Source organism: Nothoprocta perdicaria, unplaced genomic scaffold (genome assembly GCF_003342845.1).
Source record: "Nothoprocta perdicaria isolate Ctin4 unplaced genomic scaffold, notPer1 scaffold_30, whole genome shotgun sequence".
Classification (NCBI taxonomy): Eukaryota; Metazoa; Chordata; class Aves; order Tinamiformes; family Tinamidae; genus Nothoprocta; species Nothoprocta perdicaria.
The window spans coordinates 3698482-3704823 of record NW_020455533.1 but is presented as its reverse complement, the minus strand read 5'-3'; the positions used below and the strand labels follow the sequence as shown (position 1 = coordinate 3704823).

The following is a 6342-nucleotide window of genomic DNA, read 5'->3' as shown; positions in this document are numbered from 1 at the left end:
TTGGAAATCCCTCCGTGTTCTCTGTCCTGCAGTTCAAAGCAGTGGTTGAGGCTCATTTCCAAAGGCTGGTGGGCGATGAGGCCTTGCTCAAACCTATCTTCTTCTGGGAATAAGAAAAGGTTACAGTGCAAATTCCTCAGTTCAGGTGCAGGCTTCCAATGCCACCTCCACAGTGTTGATCCCAGCTGAGGTGTTATTGAAGGTGGTGCTGCAATACACACACATTTCTGTGCATCTCAGATGCCAGCACACTGTTCCAGACTACTCCAGCACAAAAGCAGCCCTGGACATTACTGAAATCTTGCTGAGGTCTGAAAACTTTCTTGTTTTCTCTCTCCCCATTTCTGTGCTGCGCTTTGTGAGTTACAGCTGCAATTAGACTGAGCCATCGAGAGATGAAACTAAGTTTTACTAATATCAAGAGAAATCCAGATCACTTGGAGATGCCCTCACATCCAGCCTGCACTGTTCATGAAGCAAACATCTGCCCTAGCCAAGAATAGGAGGGTCTCTGACTGATTTCCTCATTTCCTTGTAATTATTTTACCTGACAGAGTGGKCTGGCTGGGGACCTGAGTCTCCAATTGACTTATGGTGGAGATTGAGATTCCCTTCTGCTGTGGTTCACAGAGGAAACCTTATTYCTTTGTGTCGGGGGTGAGGTTGACCAACTGTGCTCTGCTGCGACGCTGTTCCCAGGACTTGAGCTCTACCATGGAGCAGAGACCTCTTAGGCGTAGGAGTAACGGTGTATGGGTAAAAACTGGACAGGATAACACCTCATTCCCAGTTTTCAAATGGATATTAACCATCTTCCATAAGGAGACAATCTTCTTTCTAACATATTTTCGATTTATTCCTTTGTTTCATTGCCCATAGCTGCTAAAGATAGCTAGAAGGGGAAGGAGAAAGGGGGAAAAAAGAGGAAAAAGCAGAGTTATGGTTAATAAAAAGAGCCCAAATTTTCAAAGATAGCACTCTGAGAATGAATCAGTGTGGTGTCTTACACTGGAGAGGACAGAGGGCAAGCCCAGACCAACACATGGTTTCAATAAGGCAACACACTTATTCCTAGAAATAAAAATGGATGTCTTCGGGATTGTTTATTAGACAAGGTAAAGAACAGGAAAGATAAGAACTCTGATTAATTAAGAAAGAAGACTAAATACCAAGAGCATGCCGCCAGCAGCAGCATTTCTTTGGCAAAGTGTTATGAATAGATATTTTCCAGCTATGGCGTTTGTGGATTCTTTGTTTTAAAGAAAAGAGCACATTTAAAAGCCTTACTACCACAGGCTTGAACATTTTCTCCATTTGAAAAGCAGAACAAATATAACTTTCCTGACTTCGTAGTGTCTGAATATAAAATTGCCACTGTGAATATAAAATTACCTACTTTGGGAGATAGGAATGATAAAAAAACACTAGCAGAAATATAGAAACCAATGGGAATTTTACTTTGGGTAACATGTAATTAGGGCCACTATGCTGCTGAAATTATAAGTAATGTGAAATCAAATCATTAACATATAATCACAACTGCAGACACAACAAATTTATCCAGRCCAGAGGTCTATTAAACAAATTCCCTCCTTTCTTGAGTCATTTCTCATGGTCTGAGGTACATAGCATTGAATGAGATTTGTGATAGAGCTAGCAGCRAAGTCTCTCTCAACCGTGTCAGGTATTTCTTATTGCTATGAACATTTCCCATGCTGTGATTTTTACTATGCRGTGAAGAGCCGGTTGGTCTTCCAATTATGTCTTCAAGTGTTTGTTAAGTGTGATAAGTTTTTGTAAAATAAAAACAGTTCCGCAAAAGTCTTTGGGTAAATCTTTAAACTTTTTTTTCCCCAAGAAGCATCAAGATACCTCATACTGTGCTTTAAACTTACTGTATATTCAAAAGCAGAGCACAGTCACACCAGATGTTCCTCTCCTCTGCAACCCTGCACCAAGTGGCCACCAACACAGTTGCTTCCTGCTTCATCCACTTCATGATGGATGGGCTCTGCCTCCAGCAGAGTCAAATTATTCAATCAAAGACAACTTAATTCTTCCACAGCTGTGCCAGGGGGGTGTATAAGTGAACAAGGACGGGCAGATGAGCTGTGGCTCCAGCCTAACTCTCCACTCTCGGATGATCTTAGGGCCATCCTTTGAGTATTGCTCAGAACTAAGAATCTCCTCTAAGTTGCCTTCTTTCCCTGTAGCTTGGCCTTTTTGGGGACATGCAGTTCAGCCCAACATAGACCCACTTCTAGCTCCTCTCAGGACATTCACTCAATGCTACATCTCTCAGAAAGTCACCCTATTCCCAGGTAATTGCTAATGGCAATTGTCCCAGCAGCATGTCCCAAAAAAGAGCCAAAGCCCTCAATAAATCTTGGCTTTGACACAGAGGCAATTTTGCATTAGTGCTCTTTTCATCCCCTGCCAGAAACCCACACTTCAGAACAGTGGCTCAAAGTCCTCCTGACATCATAGAGATTCTCCAGGGTCCTGACTCTTCAAGACTGGGATTGTTTAGAGAGAGGCAAAATTCTGGAGCAGAATCAAGGATGAGGCCAGTGAGTCACATCCTGAGATGGAGAGCAAAACTAAGAGATCAGTGAGTCAGGACTTCTGCCGTCTCCACACAGATTTGCAGTTTGGTATTGACAGCAGGAATGACATTAGCCATGCAACCGTCTTCAAGTCATAGGGATGGATGTGGGGTAATAGATTAACCATCGTGCAGGAAGATAACTCCTTTGATGGAAGAACAGAGACACTGAAGGTGGAGCATGCAACGGTACCTGCTGTGAAAAAAATAACAGCTCTGGCTATGTTATTTTGAACCAGAATGAAAACGCTTAAATGAGATTCTACTTTTCCTCGTTCTTCATTCTCTACCAATAAACATCTTCAACTACTTCAGGTGCAATTTGGGCTGTCRAATTACTAAAATGCGTTTTTTTTTCAGGCAAAGGAATCCTTCTACCTGTTTACGACCAGCTTGCTACAGCCTGGCTGGAGCCATTCCCAGGACAGATACTTGTCCTAACACAACAGTGCAAGCAAGGAAGATGCAATCACATAGATTTTGGTGTTTTGAGGATGTAACCTGTTTCACTGGCCAGCTGCACTGCAATTTCGCCTCGGGCATCACACCTCCAAGCAGGTAAAAGCAAAAGGTAATAACTCTTCTTTCTCTCCAAACAAAAGTAATTTGCTTCCTTGCTGCCTAATACATTCATCCTGCTGCCCAATACACTCATTTAGCAATTAATCACTTCTGGTTTAGCTCAATTAAATTTAATCCTTCTTCGYAGTCTTTTGGGGAAAACAGAGTTAGGCAGACTCCAATCACTACACAGAGCAAATTCTTTAAGGATGATGTTTTTTGTTTTTAAAATTTCTGGGTTTTGGATATGTTTTCCACTAGGTTTGAATGATGGATTCTGGTCTTTAAGAACTGTCAAGCACAAATCATATGAAGACCCCAGTGCCAGCAATAGTTTTAAGCTGGTGAATATGTGAAATTCCCAGTTATGTCGGTGTTGTACTCACTGTTCAGCTCGGGTGAAAGCTGGCTTGGTTTTGGGGAATAAATCGGAGATGTTTTACATACTTGTAGTGACCAAAGGTTAACCTGATGGTTGATTCTCTGARAGTTCATATAACTTTCAATCTTGGCTACGGTATATTTGACTAAGGCCAGAACTTCAGAAGTGCTAAGTGCTCATTAAGGTTTCTAAAAATGAAATAGAGTGAATATGAAATCTGTTGAGAAAGAGAAGCTCCTACTAAGAATAATAGCTGAATTTTCAAATCCTCGGGTAACTACAGGTCACAGGTGTTTTGGAAAYAAATCCCTTTTTTTGGCTACCTAAGGAATATGCAAGCTCCCTTGATTCTTCCGCTCATTTCCCATGGGTTCTTCTCAAGTCCCATTCCCTTTGCAAATCTGTTCCTTACTGGCAAACACTTTGCACCAAACACCTGCCCTGCACACACCAGGCTGAATTAGCTGGAACTTCTTTTCTTTGTTTTCCACTAGCAGGAACAAATTCTCAGAAAGAGGAAACGCCAGCAATATTTCCCAAACTGCTAATTTTTCCTCATATCAACAGACGCATCAATCAGTGAGAATTCTCCAGTGATATTTCAGAGAACTTCTTAGCTGTTTTTCTTTCCTGAAAAATGTTAGTTCATCAGCACTTGAAATCAGTTTTGAAAAGAAARGGGGAACAAATTTATCAAATACTTGGTGTGGAGAAGATTTTTTTATAATTTTAAATGGTTTCTAGTTTGAAATCAAACTTTAAAACAAAAGAAGAGAAGGAAATTTTAAAAAATTAGAAAAGAGTAAAATGAAAAGTACGGAAGGAGCAAACCCCAAATATTTTGTTTATATTTTCTTGCCAGGCATCAATCACAGTTATCAGTTTCTAACTAAAATCTCAGGTCCCTGGCTACATTCTTTCTATATAGTCCATGAACAACTTTATTTTACCTTCGATAAAGAGGTGAAAACTCATATCCCATGTGGCAAACTCCACAAATTTTGAGGAAAAACTCCTTATATCTTTAAAAATAAGGATTTCAGAATAGATCACTTCTGGCATCAACAGCATCAGCAGGTCTGTGAAGCACATAGTTTATTTTAATGGGTATCTCACCTGTTCAGACTCCTGACTTTACCTTAGTATCTTAGTTCCTCTCTGTATCTTTACGCCGTATTTGCTTTATATGAGATAAAGATCAAAACATGTGGCTCAAATCCAGAGAAGCATCAAGCGTGTGAGCTGACCTTTGGTTGTAACCATCTGAATTATCATCTACGTTATAGTAAACTGAAATAAATGTTCCTTATGAGGGAAATAAGAAATCATTCAGCATTTTGTTGTGCAGTTTTTGGGTTCTATCTTTCTTCTGCTTCCTGAGATTTTCTAACTTCATCCTTCTTCAGACAAATTAATAGCTCAGAACAAATACGAAATTCCTCCAAATCACTCTTTTTGGTGTTAGCATCTAATAAAAATGTTGAGACATATCGCTACCCTTAATTGCGCCTCTGGCTTCCCTTCATTTCCATATCTTTTTCCAGCTCCTCTATTTAACAGCAGGTTTTTCCAATTAAAGATTCTCTCTTTCTCAGGGATGTTACAATATGCAATTTAATCTCGATTGAGATCTGATGGCATTTCTGGAAGCAAAAGCTAGTGATAAAACGACAACCATCCTCAAACCCTGAATTTTGTGCCTCGGTTGCCTGGCATGATCTCAGCTACGCTAGACATTGCGATGGGCATATTCAGCTGGGTACATCAGACGATCAGAAACCACTAAAGACCATCTGAATATTCTCATGGGAATTACCAGAGAGACCAAAGTCAGATGAATTTCCTTCTATTTTTTTTGAAATACTCATGCAGAAGAAAGAATATTTGAACATATCTCAGTAGCTTGTCTGATAGCGCAAAATAAAGCCACCAAATGTTAATATAAGGCGCTAAGAAAACACAGCACTTCAAGAAAACCAGTTTTCAAGTTTACTTCGACTGAACKAATCCATTCTACATTGGTGTGTCTGATTTTTCCCAGACACAAATCTCTCAGTGGAGCTCATGAGCAGGAAAGCACTGAAAGAGCYCATCTTCAGCCTGAAAGCATTGACTTCAGCAGAAAACAGCCTCCCATTTACACTGGGGATGAGAAAGCTGAAGCAGGCACTCACCTAAAGAAATACTGATTTTTCTAACAGTGTATATCTAAAATGATTATCTTATCAAAATGAATGTGGCTTGTGGAGCAAAAGGTATGAGTCTTAAGGCCAAAGGGATAAACAAAAAAAAAGACGCATGAGGAAAATCAGTATAAAATGACAGGTTAGCCTAGAGAACTGGAACACAAGATCAATATCCATTTTATCTGCTTTTAGAGCAGTAGATGAGAAAACACGGTCATCCCTGGGAATAACTATTTCTTTCCCCTCTGCATGTATCCACAAGTAGTCATCATAAATCATCCATTTCAGCCAGACATTAATGGAGAGAAAAGGAGTATTTTCAGCAAATATTTAACCCTAGCAATGTCATTCAGTAGATTATCCTGTAGTTCTGTCAGGAATCAAAGCTCTGAGGCTCTCCCCTATCTGTGAAAATAGAATCACTGGCGTTGGCTAGGATGTATGTTTGTATCCCTATGGCCCTTAGCACAAACTAGAGTGCCTATCATCTCCTAGAAACGAGTCCCATAAGGTCTTTCCTTTCCTTTCCTTTCCTTTCCTTTCCTTTCCTTTCCTTTCCTTTCCTTTCCTTTCCTTTCCTTTCCTTTCCTTTCCTTTCCTTTCCTTTC

At 40.1% G+C, this 6342-nt stretch overlaps 2 long non-coding RNA genes across 2 annotated transcripts in view; both read right to left on the bottom strand.

The window, feature by feature from the left end:
- Nucleotides 1-7: 7 nt before the first annotated feature.
- The window catches only part of LOC112949862, a 14388-nt gene continuing 8053 nt past the window's right edge, over nucleotides 8-6342 (bottom strand). The window contains exon 3 of the long non-coding RNA XR_003249893.1: nucleotides 8-103. This is a non-coding gene — a long non-coding RNA (uncharacterized LOC112949862). The remainder of the gene's footprint in view (nucleotides 104-6342) is intronic.
- Nucleotides 673-1938, bottom strand: LOC112949863. Its single transcript, XR_003249894.1, has 2 exons — nucleotides 1896-1938; nucleotides 673-892 (listed from the first exon to the last, which is right to left on the bottom strand). It is a non-coding gene; the product is annotated as an uncharacterized LOC112949863 (long non-coding RNA).